Here is a 20,460-nt window from a genome sequence, read left to right as displayed (position 1 = left end):
TCATTCCCACTGTCCATCCATCATCCATCATTCATTCATTCATTCATCCATTCATTCACATGTCTATCTATCTATCCATCCTTCACATGTCCATCTACTATCTATCTATCTACATGTATTCACATGTCTATCTACTGTATCTTTCATCTATCTACTGCCATCATTCATTCATCTATCTACTGTCATCTATCTATCTTCATTTCATTTCCATTATTTCTACTGTCTATTTATCTATCTATCTTCATTCCATCTATCATTCTACTGTATCTATCATATCATTCATCTGTCTTACTGTATCTATTTATCTATCTATCTACTGCATTTCCCCTTTATCTATCTATTTGTCTATCTATCATATCTATCTATCTACTGTCCATCTATTCATCTATCCTTCATGTCCATCTATCTATCTATCATTCTATCTATCATCTTCTATCTCATCTCATCTTCTATCTATCTATCTATCTCGCCGCCCATCATCATTATCTATCTCTACATGTATCTATCTATCATCATCTACTGTTCATCTCATTCCTCTATCATACTGTATCTGGTTCATCCATTGGCTCCGGTGAAATCATCTATCATTGCTATCCATCTATTCCCGCCGCCACATCATCATCTATCTATCTACTTCTTTCCATCTTATTCATCATTCATCTATCTATCTATCTTCCGCCGCCACTCATCATCATTTATCTTCTGTATCTATCTATCTATCTATCTACTTCATCTATCTATCCCTATCTACTGTCATCTATCATTCATTCATTCATTCTGCCATCATCTATCTATCTACTTCATTCATTCTTCTATCTATTCATCTATCTACTGTCATCTATTCATTTTCATTCATTCTATCATCTACTGTATCTATCTATCTATCATATCTATATATCTATCTATCTATCTACTGTATCTATCTATCTATCTTCTTCTATCTATCTATCTATCTATCTATCTATTCATCATTCATTCATCTCATTCATTCATTCCGCATTCATTAAATATCTATCTATCTACTGCATCATCATCTATCTATCTATCTATCTACTGTATCTTCTTCATATCCATTCTACTGTATCATATCTATCTATCTATCATCATCTATTCATTCATTCATTCCGCCATCATCATTATCTATCTATTTGTCATCCATTCATTCCATCATTCCGCCCATTCCATTCATTCATCTATCCATTCATTCATTCATTCATTCCATCTTCCGCCCATTCATCATTCCATTCATCATTCATTCATTCATATCATTCATTCATTCCATTCATTCATTCATTCATCATTCATTCATTTCATTCATTCATTTTTTGATTCATTCATTCATTCATCTATTCATTCATTCATTCTTCATCATTCATCTTCATTCATTCCATCATTCATCATCCATTCATTATTCATCTCTATCCATCCATTCATTCTATCATCCGCCATCTCATCCATTCCATTCCATCATTCATCACATCATTCATCCCGTTCATCATTCATTCATCATCATCATATCCATTCATCATTCATCACATCATCCATCATCCATTCCATTCATTCATTCATCCATTCATTCATTCATTCATTCATCCATTTTCATTCATTCCATTCATTCATTCATTCATATTCATTCATTCATTCATCATTCATTCATTCATTCATTCATTCCATTCCATTCCATTCATTCATTCATTCATCTTCCATTCATTCATTCCATTCATCATTCATTCATTCATTCATCATCATTCATTCATTCATTCATCCATTCATTCATTCATTCATTCCATTCATTCATTCATTCATTCATTCATCCATTCATTCATTCATCCATTATCCATTCATTCATTCATTCATTCATTCCATTCATTCATCCATTCATTCATTCATTCATTCATCATTCATTCCATTCATTCATTCCATTCATTCCATTCATTCATCTCATTCATTCATTCATTCATCATTCATTCCATTCATTCATTCATTCATTCATCTACATTCATTCATTCATTCATTCATTCATCATTCATTCATTCCATTCATTCATTCATTCATTCATTCATCATTCATTCATCATCATTCATTCCATTCATTCATCCATTCATTCATTCATTCATTCATTCATTCATTCATTCATTCATCATCCATTCATTCATTCATTCATTCATTCATTCATTATCTCATTCATTCATTCCATTCATTCCATTCATTCATTCATTCATCCATTCATTCATTCATTCATTCATTCATTCATCTTCATTCATTGCATTCATTCATTCATTCATTCCATTCATTCATTCATTACCATTCATTCCATTCATTCCATTCATTCATTCATTCATTCCATTCATTCATCATTCATTCATTCATTCATTCATTCATCCATTCATTCATTCATTCATTCATCATTCATTCATTCATTCCATTCATTCCATTCATTCATATCATTCATTCATATCATTCATTCATTCATTCATTCCATTCATTCATTCATTCATTTCATTCATTCATTCCATTCATTCCATTCATTCCATTCATTCCATTCATTCTATCCATTCATTCATTCCATATCATTCATTACCATTCATTTCATTCATATCACATTCATTCATCATTCATTCATTCATTCCATTCATTCATTCATTCCGTCTATCCATTCATTTATCCATTCATTCATTCATCATTCATTCATTCATTCGTCCATTCACTCCATTCATTCATTCATTCATTCATCACTCATTCCATTCATTCATTTCACTTCATTCATTCATTCATTCACTCCATTCCATTCATTCATCCATTCATCTGCTCACTTATCCATTCATCTATCCATCCATTCATTCATTCCACTTATCCATCCATTCATTCATCTATTCACCCATTCATTCATCCATTCCGTCTCCATTTCATTCATCCATTCATCCATTCATTCATTCATTCACTCCATTTATCCATTCACTCCATTCATTCATCCATCATTCATTCATTCATTCATTTATCCATTCATTCATTCATTCATTCATTTACATTCATCCATTCCATTCATTCACCATTCATTCATTCAATCATCGTTTCATCATTCATCCATTCCATTCACTCATTCCATTCATTCATTCATCATTCATTCATGACTCATTTACCATTCATTCATTCCATTCATTCATTCATTCATTCATTCATTCCATTCATTCCATTCATCTATCCATTCATTCCATTCATTCATTTCATTCATTCATTCATTCCATTCATTCCATTCATTCATTCATTCATCCATTCATTCATTCATTCATTCATTCATTCATTCCTGCATTCATTCATTCATCATTCATTCATCATTCATTCATTCATTCATTCATTCCATTCCATTCATCCTCCATCCATTCATCATCATCCATTCATTCACCCATTCATTCATTCATTCATTCCATTCCATTCATTCATCTTCATTCATCCATTCCATTCATTCATTCCATTCATTCCATCCATTCATCATCTCATTCATTCCTTCCATTCATCCATTCCATTCATTCATTCCATTCATTCATTCCATTCATTCATTCATCATCATTCACTATCCATTCATTCATTCATCCATTCCATCCATTCATTCATTCATCCATTCCATTCATTCATTCACTCATTTAATATAACTCATTCCAATCATCATCATCATCATCATTCCATTCATTTCCATTCACTCCCTTCCATTTGTTTCCATCACATTCCATTCCATTCACTTCATTCCATTCCATTCCATTCATTCCATTCCATTCATTCAATCACTCATTCCAGTCACTCATTCCATTCATTCGATTCCAACCATTCCATTCGATCCATTCCATTCCACTTCCCATTCCATTCCTTCCATTCCCATTCCATTCACTCCTTCCATTCATTCCATTCCATTCACTCCTCCATTCATTCACTCCATTCCATTCACTCATTCAATTCCATTACATTCTCCATTACATTTCATTCCATTCAATCCTTCCATTCCATTCCATTCCATTCACTCCATTCCATTCACTCCATTCCATTCCATTCACACATTCCATTCACTCCCTACCATTCATCCTTCCATTCATCCTTCCATTCAATCTTGCCATTCCATTCACTTCATTCCATTCACTCCATTCCATTCACTTCCATTCCATTCATTCATCTATTCCATTCCATTCGATTCCATTCACTCATTCATCACTCATTCATTTCCACTGCATTCCATTTCACTCCATTCCATTCACCATTCATTCCATTCACTCTCCTTCATTCACTCCATTCAATCACTTCCTTCATTCACTCCTTCCATTCACTCCTTCCATTCATCTCATTCCATTCACTCACCTTCCATTCACCTTCATTCATCTATTCCATTCACTCCTTCCTGTTCCTGTAATGATTGTATTTGCTTTTTTTGTAACTGATTCTACTGCTGCATCAGTCACCCTGCAATGTAGGGCAGAGTTCCATGTAGTCATGGCTCTATGTACTGTGCCCCTCCCGTGGTCTGTTCTGGACAGAAGTTAGTGGAAGAGGACCTGCGAATGGCTGATGTATCTTGATACCATTCTATCATTCAACTCCAACCATTACCACGAGCTCCGTCCTCCCAGATTAGTGCCACCAACCTCCTTTTTGATGTGTAGGACCATATGTTCACATCACCAAAGTGTCTCCACCTATCAGGATTGTGTGTTTTGACAGAGACGGCGGAGAACATTAGCTTCTTGTACAGCATATAGGGGAGATGAACGACATCTTCATCAGATGGAAATAACAACTCAGACGTATGTCAGACAGGGAACTGGCGGTCAGAGGCTGGACATCATAACCCTGCCTGCCTCAATACTAACACCGTTGTCAAGGTTTAATTACCTACAGCACCAATACCTCATTCAACTTCCTAATAATTTTAAATGAGACTATTGGATTGACTGTTTGTAAATTGATTGGAACAATGTCATTTATACTGGTCTTGAACCAAGACAAACCATCACATCCCCAGGGCGATAACATCCCATCCCATCCATCCCCCATCCCATCCCAGGTTGATAACATCCCATCCCAACTCGGGTTGATAACATCCCACTCTCCCAGGTTGATGTCCACATTGTCCATCTCATCCCAGGTTGATAACATCTCATCCCAGGTTGATAACATCTCATCTCCAGGTTGATAAACATCCCATCTCATCCCAGGTTGATAACATCCCATCCCATCCCAGGTTGGATAGTAACATCTCAGCCAGGTTGGATGCCTCCTCCCAGGTGATAACATCTCATCCAGGTTGATAACATCCAATCCCAGGTTGATAACATCCCATCATCCTGTGTTGATAACATCATCATCCCAGGTTGATAACATCCCCATCCCAGGTTGATAACATCCCATCCAGGTTGATAACACCTCATCCCAGGTTGATAACAATCTCATCCCAGGTTGATAATCATCTCATCCCAGGTTGATAGCATCCATCCCATCCCAGGTTGACACCTCCATCCCAGGTTGATAACATCCATCCCAGGTTGATAACATCCCATCCCAGGTTGATAACATCTCATCCCAGGTTGAAAACATCCCATCTCAGGTTGATAACATCGAACCTGTTGATAACATCTCTACATCCAGGTTGAAAACATCCTGATCTCATCCAAGTTGATAACATCTCATCCCAGGTTGATAACATCCCATCCCAGTTGATAAACATCCCCATCCAGGTTGATAACATCCCCATCCCAGGTTGATAACATCCCATCCCAGGTTGATAACATCTCGCTCCCAGGTTGATAACATCCCATCCCAGGTTGATAACATCTCATCCCAGGTTGAATAACATCCCATCCCCAGGTTGATATAACATCCCATCCTAGGTTGGATAACATCATCAGGTTGATATAACATCCCATCCCAGGTTGATAACATCCTATCCTGTGTTGATAACATCCATCCCAGGTTGATATAACATCCCATCCGTTGGATGACATTGCCATCCCAGGTTGATAACATCCCATCCAAGTTGATAAATATCCCATCCCAGGTTGATAACATCCCATCCCAGGTTGATAATCCACATCACCATCAGTTGATAACATCTCATCCAGGTTGATAACATCACCTTATCCCAGGTTGATAACATCCCATCCGGTTGATAACATCCATCCCAGGTTGATAACATCCCATCCTAGGTTGATAGCATCCCATAACAGGTTGATAACATCCCATCCCAGATTTGATAACATCTCATCCCCAGGTTGATAACATCCATCCCAGGTTGATAAACATCCCATCCTAGGTTGATAACATCCCATCCCAGGTTTAAACATTCCATCCAGGTTATAACATTCCATCCCATCCTGCTCCTCATCCTAGGTTGATAACATCCATCCATCCCACCTGTGGTTAAACATCCATCCCAGGTTGGATAACATCCATCCAGGTTGATAACATCCATCAGGTTGATAACATCCCATCCCAGGTTGATAACATTCCATCCCAGGTTGATAACATCATCCCAGGTTGATAACATCCCATCACGGGTTGAAACACATCCATCAGGTTGATAACATCCATCCCATCCCATCCCAGGTTGATAACTTCCATCCCATCCCAGGTTGATAACATCCCATGCCAGAAGATCCTAATACCGGGTTGATAACATCCAATCCCAGTTTGATAACATCCCACATCAGGTTGAGTAACATCACATCATCCCAAGTTGATAACATCCCATCCAGGTTGATAACATCTCATCCCAGGTTGATAACATCCCATCCTGGTTGATGTTGTCCATCCCCGTTGATAACATCCCATCCCAGGTTGATAAATATCCCATCCCAGGTTAGATAACATCCCCATCCCATCCCAGGTTGAAAACATCCCATCTCATCCCAAAACATCACATCATCCCAGGTTGACCGCATCCCATCCCATCCCAGGTTGATAACATCCCATCCCCCAGGTTGATAACATCATCCCATCCCAGCTTGATAACAACCCATCCCAGGTTGATAACATCCATCAGGTTGATAACATCTCATCCCAGGTTGATAACATCCCATCCCAGGTTGAAAACATCCCATCTCATCCCAGGTTGATAACTATCCCATCTCATCCCAGGTTGATAACATCCCATCCCAGGTTGATAACATTCCATCCCAGCTTGATAACCTCCCATCCATCCCAGGTTGATAACATCCCATCTCATCCCAGGTTGATAACATCCCATCCCAGTTTGATAACATTCCATCCCAGGTTGATAACATCCCATCCATCCATCCCAGGGCGATAACATCCCATCCCATCCCATCCCAGGTTTGATAACATCCCATCCCAGGTTGATAACATCTCATCCCAGGTTGATAACATCTCATCCCAGGTTGATAACATCACATCTCATCCCAGGATGATAACATCCCATCTCATCCCAGGTTGATAACATCCCATCTCATCCCAGGTTGATAGCATCCTTCCATCCCAGGTTGAAAATATCCCATCCCAGGTTTTTTAAATATCCCATCTCATCCCAGGTTGATAACATCTCATCCCAGGTTGATAACATCCATCCCAGGTTAAAAATATCCCATCTCATCCCAGGTTGATAACATCCCATCTCATCCCAGGTTGATAACATCCCATCTCATCCCAGGTTGATAACATCCCCATCTCATCCCCAGGTTGATAACATCCCATCTCATCCCAGGTTGATAACATCACATCCCAGGTTGATAACATCCATCCCAGGTTGATAACATCCCATCTCATCCCAGGGTAATAACATCCCATCCCAGGTTGATAACATCCCATCCCAGGTTGAACATCCCATCCCAGTTGATAACATCCATCCCAGGTTGATAACATCCCATCCCAGGTTGATAACATCCCATCTCATCCCAGGTTGATAACATCCATCCAGGTTGAAAACATCCCATCTCATCAGGTTGATAACATCCCATCTCATCCCAAGGTTGATAACATCCCATCAGGTTGATAACATCCCATCCAGGTTGATAACATCCATCTCATCCCAGGTTGATAACATCTCATCCCAGGTTGATAACATCACATCCGATCCCAGGTTGATAACATCCATCCAGGTTGATAACATCCCATCCCAGGTTGATAATATCCCATCCCAGGTTGATAACATCCCATCCCAGGTTGATAACATCCCATCCCAGGTTGATAACATCTCATCCCAGATTGATAACATCCATCCCAGGTTGATAACATCCCATCCCAGGTTGATAACATCCCATCCCAGGTTGATAACATTCCATCCCAGGTTGATAACATTCCATCCCAGGTTGATAACATCCATCTCATCCCAGGTTGATAACATCCCATCCCAGGTTGATAACATCCCATCCCATCCCAGGTTGATAACATCCCATCCCAGGTTGATAACATCCATCCCAGGTTGATAACATCCCATCCCAGGTTGATAACATTTCCATCCCAGGTTGATAACATCTCATCCCAGGTTGATAACATCCCATCTCATCCCAGGTTGATAACATCACATCCCAGGTTGATAACATCCCATCCCCAGGTTGATAACATCCCATCTCATCCCAGGTAAAATATCCATCCAGGTTGATAACATCCCATCCAGGTTGAACATCCCATCCCAGGTTGATAACATCCCATCCCAGGTTGATAACATCCCATCTCATCCCAGGTTGATAACATCCCATCCCAGGTTGATAACATCCCATCTCATCCCAGGTTGATAACATCCATCTCATCCCAGGTTGATAACATCCATCCCAGGTTGATAACATCCATCCCCAGGTTGATAACATCCCATCATCCCAGGTTGATAACATCTCATCCCAGGTTGATAACATCATCCATCCCAGGTTGATAACATCCCATCCCAGGTTGATAACATCCCATCCCAGGTTGATAACATCCATCCCAGGTTGATAACATCCCATCCCAGGTTGATAACATCCCATCCCAGGTTGATAACATCTCATCCCAGGTTGATATCATCCCATCCCAGGTTGATAACATCCCATCCCAGGTTGATAACATCCCATCCCAGGTTGATAACATTCCATCCCAGGTTGATAACATTCCATCCCAGGTTGATAACATCCCATCTCATCCCAGTTGATAACATCCCATCCCAGGTTGATAACATCCCATCCCATCCCAGGTTGATAACATCCCATCCCAGGTTGATAACATCCCATCCAGGTTGATAACATCCATCCCAGGTTGATAACATTCCATCCCAGGTTGATAACATCTCATCCCAGAGTTGATAACATCCCATCCACAGGTTGATAACATCCCATCCCAGGTTGATAACATCCATCCCAGGTTGAAAACATCCCATCCCAGGTTGATAACTTCCCATCCATCCCAGGTTGATAACATCACATCCCAGGTTGATAACATCCCATCCCAGGTTGATAACATCCCATCCCAGGTTGATAACATCTCATCCCAGGTTGATAACATCCCATCCAGGTTGATAACATCCCATCCCAGGTTGATAACATCCATCCCAGGTTGATAACATTCCATCCCAGGTTGATAACATTCCATCCCAGGTTGATAACATCCCATCTCATCCCAGGTTGATAACATCCAAACCCAGGTTGATAACATCCCATCCCATCCCAGGTTGATAACATCCCATCCCAGGTTGATAACATCCCATCCCAGGTTGATAACATCCCATCCCAGGTTGATAACATTCCATCCCAGGTTGATAACATCTCATCCCAGGTTGATAACATCCCATCTCATCCCAGGTTGATAACATCACATCCCAGGTTGATAACATCCCATCCCAGGTTGATAACATCCCATCTCATCCCAGGTAATAACATCCCATCCCAGGTTGATAACATCCATCCCAGGTTGAACATCCCATCCCCAGGTTGATAACATCCCATCCCAGGTTGATAACATCACATCTCATCCAGGTTGATAACATCCCATCCCAGGTTGAAAACATCATCTCATCCCAGGTTGATAACATCCCATCTCATCCCCCAGGTTGATAACATCCCATCCCAGGTTGATAACATCCCATCCCAGGTTGATAACATCCCATCTCATCCCAGGTTGATAACATCTCATCCAGGTTGATAACATCACATCCCATCCCAGGTTGATAACATCCCATCCCAGGTTGATAACATCCCATCCCAGGTTGATAACATCCCATCCCAGGTTGATAACATCCCATCCCAGGTTGATAACATCCCATCCCAGGTTGATAACATCTCATCCAAGGTTGATAACATCCCATCCCAGGTTGATAACATCCCATCCCAGGTTGATAACATCCCATCCCAGGTTGATAACATTCCATCCCAGGTTGATAACATTCCATCCCAGGTTGATAACATCCCATCTCATCCCAGGTTGATAACATCCCATCCCAGGTTGATAACATCCCATCCCAGGTTGATAACTTATTCCATCCCAGGTTGATAACATCATCCCAGGTTGATAGCATCCCATCTCATCCCAGGTTGATAACATCCATCCCAGGTTGATAACATCCCATCCCAGGTTGATAACATCCATCTCATTGAATAACATCCCATCCCAGGTTGATAACATCCATCCCAGGTTGAACATCCCATCCCAGGTTGATAACATCCATCCCAGGTTGATAACATCCATCTCATCCCAGGTTGATAACATCCCATCCTGGTTGAAAACATCCCATCTCATTTCAGGTTGATAACATCCCATCTCATCCCAGGTTGATAACATCCATCCCAGGTTGATAACATCCATCCCAAGTTGAAACATCCCATCTCATCCAGGTTGATAACATCTCATCCCAGGTTGATAACATCATCCCATCCCAGGTTGATAACATCCCATCCCAGGTTGATAACATCCCATCCCAGGTTGATAACATCCCATCCAGGTTGATAACATCCCATCCCAGGTTGATAACATCCATCCCAGGTTGATAACATCATCCAGGTTGATAACATCCATCCCAGGTTGATAACATCCCATAACAAGGTTGATAACATCCATCCCAGGTTGATAACATCCCATCCCAGGTTGATAACATCCATCCCAGGTTGATAACATTCCATCCCAGGTTGATACCATTCCATCAGGTTGATAACATCCCCGCTCTCATCCCAGGTTGATAACATCCCATCCCAGGTTGATAACATCCCCATCAGGTTGATAACATCCATCCCAGGTTGATAACATCCCATCCCAGGTTGATAACATCCATCCCAGGTTGATAACATTCCATCCCAGGTTGATAACATCTCATCCCAGGTTGATAACATCCCATCTCATCCCAGGTTGATAACATCACATCCCAGGTTGATAACATCCCATCCCAGGTTGATAACATCCCATCTCATCCCAGGTTGAATAACATCCCATCCCAGGTTGATAACATCCCATCCCAGGTTGAACATCCCATCCCAGGTTGATAACATCCCATCCCAGGTTGATAACATCCATCTCATCCCAGGTTGATAACATCCATCCCAGGTTGAAAACATCCCATCTCATCCCAGGTTGATAACATCCCATCTCATCCAGGTTGATAACATCCCATCCCAGGTTGATAACATCCCATCCCAGGTTGATAAATATTCCATCCCAGGTTGATAACATTCCATCCCAGGTTGATAACATCCCATCTCATCCCAGGTTGATAACATCCATCCCAGGTTGATAACATCCCATCCCAGGTTGATAACATCCCATCCAGGTTGATAACATCCCATCCCAGGTTGATAACATTCCATCCCAGGTTGATAACATCTCATCCCAGGTTGATAACATCCCATCACCAGGTTGATAACATCCCATCCCAGGTTGATAACATCCCATCCCCAGGTTGAAAACATCCCATCCCAGGTTGATAACTTCCCATCCCATCCCAGGTTGATATCATCCATGCCAGTTGATATCATCCCATCCATTGATAATAACATCCCATCCAGGTTGATAACATCCCATCCCAGGTTGATAACATCACATCATCCCAAGGTTGATAACATCCCATCCCAGGTTGATAACATCTCATCCCAGGTTGATAACATCCCATCCCAGGTTGATAACATCCCATCCCAGGTTGATAACATCCCATCCCAGGTTGATAACATCCATCTCATCCCAGTTGATAACATCATCCATCTCAGGTTGACAACATTCTCATCCCAGGTTGATAACATCTCATCCCAGGTTGATAACATCTCATCCCAGGTTGATAACATCCATCCCAGGTTGATAACATCCCATCCCAGGTTGATAACATCCCATCTCATCCCAGGTTGATAACATCCCATCCCATCCCAGGTTGAAAACATCCCATCTCATCCCAAAAACATCCCATCTCATCAGGTTGATAACATCATCCCATCCAGGTTGATAACATCCCATCCCAGGTTGATAACATCACATCCCATCCAGGTTGATAACAACCCATCCCAGGTTGATAACATCCATCCCAGGTTGATAACATCATCCCAGGTTGATAACATCCATCCCAGGTTGAAAACATCCCATCTCATCCCAGGTTGATAACATCCCATCTCATCCCAGGTTGATAACATCCATCCCAGGTTGATAACCCCATCCCATCCCAGCTTGATAACCTCCCATCCCATCCAGGTTGATAACATCCCATCTCATCCCAGGTTGATAACATCATCCCAGTTTGATAACATTCCATCCCAGGTTGATAACATCCCATCCCATCCCAGTTGATAACATCCCATCCCATCCCAGGTTGATAACATCCCATCCCAGGTTGATAACATCCATCCCAGGTTGATAACATCTCATCCCAGGTTGATAACATCATCATCCCAGGATGATAACATCCCATCTCATCCCAGGTTGATAACATCCCATCTCATCCCAGGTTGATAACATCCCATCCCATCAGGTTGAATATATCCCATCCCAGGTTGAAAATATCCATCTCATCCCAGGTTGATAACATCTCATCCCAGGTTGATAACATCCCATCCCCAGGTTGAAATATCCCATCTCATCCCAGGTTGATAACATCCATCATCCCAGGTTGATAACATCCCATCTCATCCCAGGTTGATAACATCCCATCTCATCCCAGGTTGATAACATCCCATCTCATCCCAGGTTGATAACATCATCCCAGGTTGATAACATCCCATCCCAGGTTGATAACATCCCATCTCATCCCAGGTAATAACATCCCATCCCAGGTTGATAACATCCCATCCCAGGTTGAACATCCCATCCCAGGTTGATAACATCCCATCCCAGGTTGATAACATCCCATCTCATCCCAGGTTGATAACATCCCATCCCAGGTTGATAACATCCCATCTCATCCCAGGTTGATAACATCCCATCTCATCCCAGGTTGATAACATCCCATCCCATCCAGGTTGATAATATCCCATCTCATCCCAAGGTTGATAACATCTCATCCCAGGTTGATAACATCCATCCCAGGTTGATAACATCCCATCTCATCCCAGTAATAACATCCCATCAGGTTGATAACATCCCATCCCAGGTTGAACATCCCATCCCCAGGTTGATAACATCCCATCCCAGGTTGATAACATCCCATCTCATCCCAGGTTGATAACATCCATCCCAGGTTGAAAACATCCCATCTCATCCCAGGTTGATAACATCCCATCTCATCCCAGGTTGATAACATCCATCCCAGGTTGATAACATCCCATCCCAGGTTGATAACATCCCATCTCATCCCAGGTTGATAACATCTCATCCCAGGTTGATAACATCATCCCATCCCAGGTTGATAACATCCATCCCAGGTTGATAACATCCCATCCCAGGTTGATAACATCCATCAGGTTGATAACATCCCATCCCAGGTTGATAACATCCACATCCCAGGTTGATAACATCTCATCCCAGGTTGATAACATCCCATCCCAGGTTGATAACATCCATCCCCAGGTTGATAACATCCCATCAAGGTTGATAACATTCCATCCCAGGTTGATAACATTCCATCCCATGTTGATAACATCTCATCCCAGGTTGATAACATCCCATCACAGGTTGATAACATCCCATCCCAGGTTGATAACATCCCATCCCAAGGTTGAAACATCCCATCCCAGGTTGATAACTTTACATCCATCCCAGTTGATATCATCCCATGCCAGGGTTGATATCATCCCATGCCAGGTTGATAACATCCCATCCCAGGTTGATAACATCCCATCCAGGTTGATAACATCACATCTCATCCCAGGTTGATAACATCCATCCCAGGTTGATAACATCTCATCCCAGGTTAGTAACATCCCATCCCAGGTTGATAACATCCCATCCCAGGTTGATAACATCCATCCCAGGTTGATAACAACCCATCCAGATTGATAACATCCCATCCCAGGTTGATAACATCTCATCCCAGGTTGATAACATCCCATCCCAGTTGAAACTTATCCCATCTCATCGGAACGATAACATCCCATCTCATCCCAGGTTGATAACATCCCATCCCAGGTTGATAACATTCCATCCCAGCTTGATAACCTCCCATCCCATCCCAGGTTGATAACATCCCATCTCATCCCAGGTTGATAACATCCCATCCCAGTTTGATAACATTCCATCCCAGGTTGATAACATCCCATCCCATCCCAGAGGCGATAACATCCCCCCATCCATCCCAGGTTGATAACATCCCATCCCAGGTTGATAACATCTCATCCCAGGTTGATAACATCTCATCCCAGGTTGATAACATCACATCTCATCCCAGGATGATAACATCCATCTCATCCCAGGTTGATAACATCCCATCTCATCCAGGTTGATAACATCCATCCCATCCCAGGTTGAAAATATCCCATCCCAGGTTGAAAATATCCCATCTCATCCCAGGTTGATAACATCTCATCCCAGGTTGATAACATCCCATCCCAGGTTGAAAATATCCCATCTCATCCCAGGTTGATAACATCCCATCTCATCCCAGGTTGATAACATCCCATCTCATCCCAGGTTGATAACATCCCATCTCATCCCAGGTTGATAACATCCATCCCATCTCATCCCAGGTTGATAACATCACATCCCAGGTTGATAACATCCCAGGTTGATAACATCCCATCTCATCCCAGGTAATAACATCCCATCCCAGGTTGATAACATCCCATCCCAGGTTGAACATCCCATCCCAGGTTGATAACATCCCATCCCAGGTTGATAACATCCCATCTCATCCCAGGTTGATAACATCCATCCCAGGTTGATAATCCCATCTCATCCCAGGTTGATAACATCCATCTCATCCCAGGTTGATAACATCCCCATCCCATCCCAGGTTGATAATATCCATCTCATCCAGGTTGATAACATCCTCATCCCAGGTTGATAACATCCCATCCCAGGTTGAAAATATCCATCTCATCCCAGGTTGATAACATCCCTCATCCCAGTTGATAACATCCATCTCATCCCAGGTTGATAACATCCATCCAGGTTGATAACATCCCATCCCATCCAGGTTGATAACATCCATCCCAGGTTGATAACATCCCATCCCAGGTTGATAACATCCCATCCCAGGTTGATAACATTCCATCCCAGGTTGATAACATCTCATCCCAGGTTGATAACATCCCATCTCATCCCAGGTTGATAACATCACATCCCAGGTTGATAACATCCCATCCCAGGTTGATAACATCCCATCTCATCCCAGGTAATAACATCCCATCCAGGTTGATAACATCCCATCCCAGGTTGAACATCCCATCCCCCAGGTTGATAACATCCCATCCCAGGTTGATAACATCCCATCTCTCATCCCAGGTTGATAACATCCCATCCCAGGTTGAAAACATCCCATCTCATCCCAGGTTGATAACATCCCATCTCATCAGGTTGATAACATCCATCCCAGGTTGATAACATCCCATCCCAGGTTGATAACATCCCATCTCATCCCAGGTTGATAACATCTCATCCCAGGTTGATAACATCACATCCCATCCCAGGTTGATAACATCCCATCAGGTTGATAACATCCCATCCCAGGTTGATAACATCCCATCCCAGGTTGATAACATCCCATCCCAGGTTGATAACATCCCATCCCAGGTTGATAACATCTCATCAGGTTGATAACATCCCATCCCAGGTTGATAACATCCCATCCCAGGTTGATAACATCCCATCCCAGGTTGATAACATTCCATCCCAGGTTGATAACATTCCATCCCAGGTTGATAACATTCCATCCCAGGTTGATAACATCTCCATCCCAGGTTGATAACATCCCACCACAGGTTGATAACATCCCCATCCCGTGGTTGATAAACATCCCATCCCAGGTTGACAACATCCCATCCCAGGTTGGTAACATCCATCCAGCGATAACTCCATCCTCATCTGAGCTGTAGTTATTAACATCATCCATGCCAGGTTAGATACCATCCCAGTGCCAGGTTGGATAACATCCCATCCCGTGGTTGGAGAACATCTCATCCTGCAGGTTGATAACATCACATCTCATCCCAGGGTTGATAACATCCCATCCCAGTGTTGATAACATCTCATCCCAGTGTTGATAACATCCCATCCCAGGGTTAGATGACATCCCAATCCCAGGTTGATTAACATACCCATCCCAGGTTGATAACATCCCAATCTCATCCCAGGTTGATAACACATCCCGTCCCATCTCAGGTTGATAACATCATCCCAGCTATGATAACATCTCTGATCCCAGAGTTGATAGCATCTCATCCCAGGTTGATAACATCCCATCCCAGGTTGAGCAGCATCCCATCCCAGGCTGATAAGATCCGCCTCATGACCCAGTGTTGATAGCATCCCATCCTCATCCCATGTGTTGAAAACATCCATCTCATCCCAAAAACATCCCGTCTCATCCCAGGTTGATGGTCATCCCATCCCATCCCAGTGTTGAGGAACATCCCATCCCAGGTTGATAAGATCACACCCATCCTCCAGGTTGATACCAACCCTTCCACAGGTTGATAAAACATCCCATCCCAGTGTTGACAACATCTCATCCCAGGTTGATAACATCCTACCACCCAGTGTTGAAAACATCCCATCTCATCCCAGGTTGATGAAACATGTCCATCTCAACCCAAGGTTGATAAACATCCCATCCCAGGTTGATTAACATATCTCATCCCAGCTTGATAAATCCATCCCACGTCCCAGTGTTGATAAACATCCCCATCTCATCCCAGGTTAGATAAACATCCCAATCCCCCAGTTTAGATAACATTCCATCCCAGGTTGATAACATCCTCATCCCATCCCAGGGGCTTTTACACATCCCATCCCATCCCAGGTTGATAACATCCCATCCCAGGTTGATAACATCTCATCCCAGGTTGATAACATCTCATCCCAGGTTGATAACATCACATCTCATCCCAGGATGATAACATCCCATCTCATCCCAGGTTGATAACATCCCATCTCATCAGGTTGATAACATCCCATCCCATCCAGGTTGAAAATATCCCATCCCAGGTTGAAAATATCCCATCTCATCCCAGGTTGATAACATCTCATCCCAGGTTGATAACATCCCATCCCAGGTTGAAAATATCCCATCTCATCCCAGGTTGATAACATCCCATCTCATCCCAGGTTGATAACATCCCATCTCACCTTCAGATAACATCCCATCCCACCCAGGTTGATAACATCCCATCTCTCCCAGGTTGATAACATCACATCCCAGGTTGATAACATCCCATCCCAGGTTGATAACATCCCATCTCATGTATGGATAAAACATCCCATCCCAGGTTGATAACATCCATCCCAGGTTGAACATCCCATCCCAGGTTGATAACATCCCATCCCAGGTTGATACATCCCATCCCAGGTTGATAACATCCATCCCAGGTTGATAACATCCCATCTCATCCCAGGTTGATAACATCCCATCTCATCCCAGGTTGATAACATCACATCCCATCCCATCCCAGGTTGATAATATCCCATCTCATCCCAGGTTGATAACATCTCATCCCAGGTTGATAACATCCCATCCCAGGTTGAAAATATCCCATCTCATCCCAGGGTGATAACATCCCATCTCATCATCCCAGGTTGATAACATCCATCTCATCCCAGGTTGATAACATCCCATCTCATCCCAGGTTGATAACATCCCATCTCATCCCAGGTTGATAACATCCCATCCCAGGTTGATAACATCCCATCTCATCCCAGGTAATAACATCCCATCCCAGGTTGATAACATCCATCCCAGGTTGAACATCCCATCCCAGGTTGATAACATCCCATCCCAGGTTGATAACATCCCATCTCATCCCAGGTTGATAACATCTCATCCCAGGTTGATAACATCCCATCATCCCAGGTTGATAACATCCCATCCCCATCCCAGGTTGATAACATCCCATCTCATCCCAGGTTGATAACATCCCATCCATCCCAGGTTGATAACATCCCATCTCATCCCAGGTTGATAACATCATCCATCCAGGTTGATAACATCCATCTCATCCCAGGTTGATAACATCCCATCATCCCAGGTTGATAACATCCCATCCCAGGTTGATAACATCCCATCCCAGGTTGATAAACATCCCATCATCCCCAGGTTGATAACATCCCATCCCAGGTTGAAAACATCTCATCCCAGGTTGAAAACATCTCATCTAGGTTGATAACATCTCATCCCAGGTTGATAACATCCCATCTCATCCCAGAGCGATAACATCCCATCCCAGGTTGATAACATCTCATCAGGTTGATAACATCCCATCCCAGGTTGATAACATCCCATTCCATCCCAAGTTGATAACATCCCATCTCATCCCAGGTTGATAACATCCATCCATCTCAGGTTGATAACAAACATCTCATCCCAGGTTGATAACATCTCATCCCAGGTTGATAACATCTCATCCCCCAGGTTGATAACATCCCATCCCAGGTTGATAACATCCCATCCCAGGTTAGTAACATCCCATCTCATCCCAGGTTGATGTCATCCCATCCCATCCCAGGTTGATAACATCCCATCCCATCCCAGGTTGATAACATCCCATCCCAGGTTGATAACATCCCATCCCAGGTTGATAACATCTCATCCCAGGTTGATAACATCCCATCCCAGGTTGAAAACATCCATCTCATCCCAGGTTGATAACATCCCATCTCATCCCAGGTTGATAACATCCATCCCAGGTTGATAACATTCCATCCCAGGTTGGTAACATCCCATCCCATCCCAGGTTGATAACATCCATCTCATCCCAGGTTGATAACATCCCATCCCAGTTTGATAACATTCCATCCCAGGTTGATAACATCCCATCCCATCCCAGAGGATAACATCCCATCCCATCCCAGGTTGATAACATCCATCCAGGTTGATAACATCTCATCCCAGGTTGATAACATCTCATCCCAGGTTGATAACATCACATCTCATCCCAGGATGATAACATCCCATCTCATCCCAGGTTGATAACATCCCATCTCATCCCGGAGTTGATAACATCCCATCCCATCCCCGGTTGAAAATATCCCATCAGGTTGAAATATCCCATCTCATCCCAGGTTGATAACATCTCATCCCCAGGTTGATAACATCCCATCCCCAGGTTGAAATATTCCATCTCATCCCAGGTTGATAGCATCCCATCTCATCCCAGGTTGATAACATCCCATCTCATCCAGGTTGATAACATCCCATCTCATCCCAGGTTGATAACATCCCATCTCATCCCAGGTTGATAACATCACATCCAGGTTGATAACATCCCATCCCAGGTTGATAACATCCCATCTCATCCCAGGTAATAACATCCATCCCAGGTTGATAACATCCCATCCCAGGTTGAACATCCCATCCCAGGTTGATAACATCCCATCTCATCCCAGGTTGATAACATCCCATCCCAGGTTGATAACATCTCATCCCAGGTTGATAACATCCCATCTCATCCCAGGTTGATAACATCCCATCCCATCCCAGGTTGATAACATCCCCATCTTCAATCCCAGGTTGATAACATCCCATCCCATTCCAGGTTGGATAACATCCCATCCCATCCAGGTTGATGACATCCCATCTCATCCCCAGGTTGATAACATCCCATCTCCATCCCAGGTTGATAACATCCCATCCACAGGATGATAGCATCCCATCCCGTGGTTGATAAACATCCCATCCAGGTGGATAACATCCATCCAGGTTGATTAAAACATCCCATCCCAGTTTGAAAACATCTCATCCCAGAGTTGAAAACATCTCATCCTGAGTTTTTGATAACATCTCGTCCTCTAGGTTGATAACATCCATCTCATCCTTAGGAAGGATACATCCCATCCCAGGTTGATAACACCTCATCCCAGGTTGATACGACCCATCTAGGCTTTGATGTCTATCCCATTCCAATCCTTGAAGACAATATCCCATCTCATCCCAGTTGGATAAAT

This window comes from Oncorhynchus nerka, linkage group LG20 (assembly GCF_034236695.1).
Source record: "Oncorhynchus nerka isolate Pitt River linkage group LG20, Oner_Uvic_2.0, whole genome shotgun sequence".
Classification (NCBI taxonomy): domain Eukaryota; kingdom Metazoa; phylum Chordata; class Actinopteri; order Salmoniformes; family Salmonidae; genus Oncorhynchus; species Oncorhynchus nerka.
The sequence above is the reverse complement of the archived record's forward strand: the minus strand, read 5'-3'. Positions refer to the sequence as shown.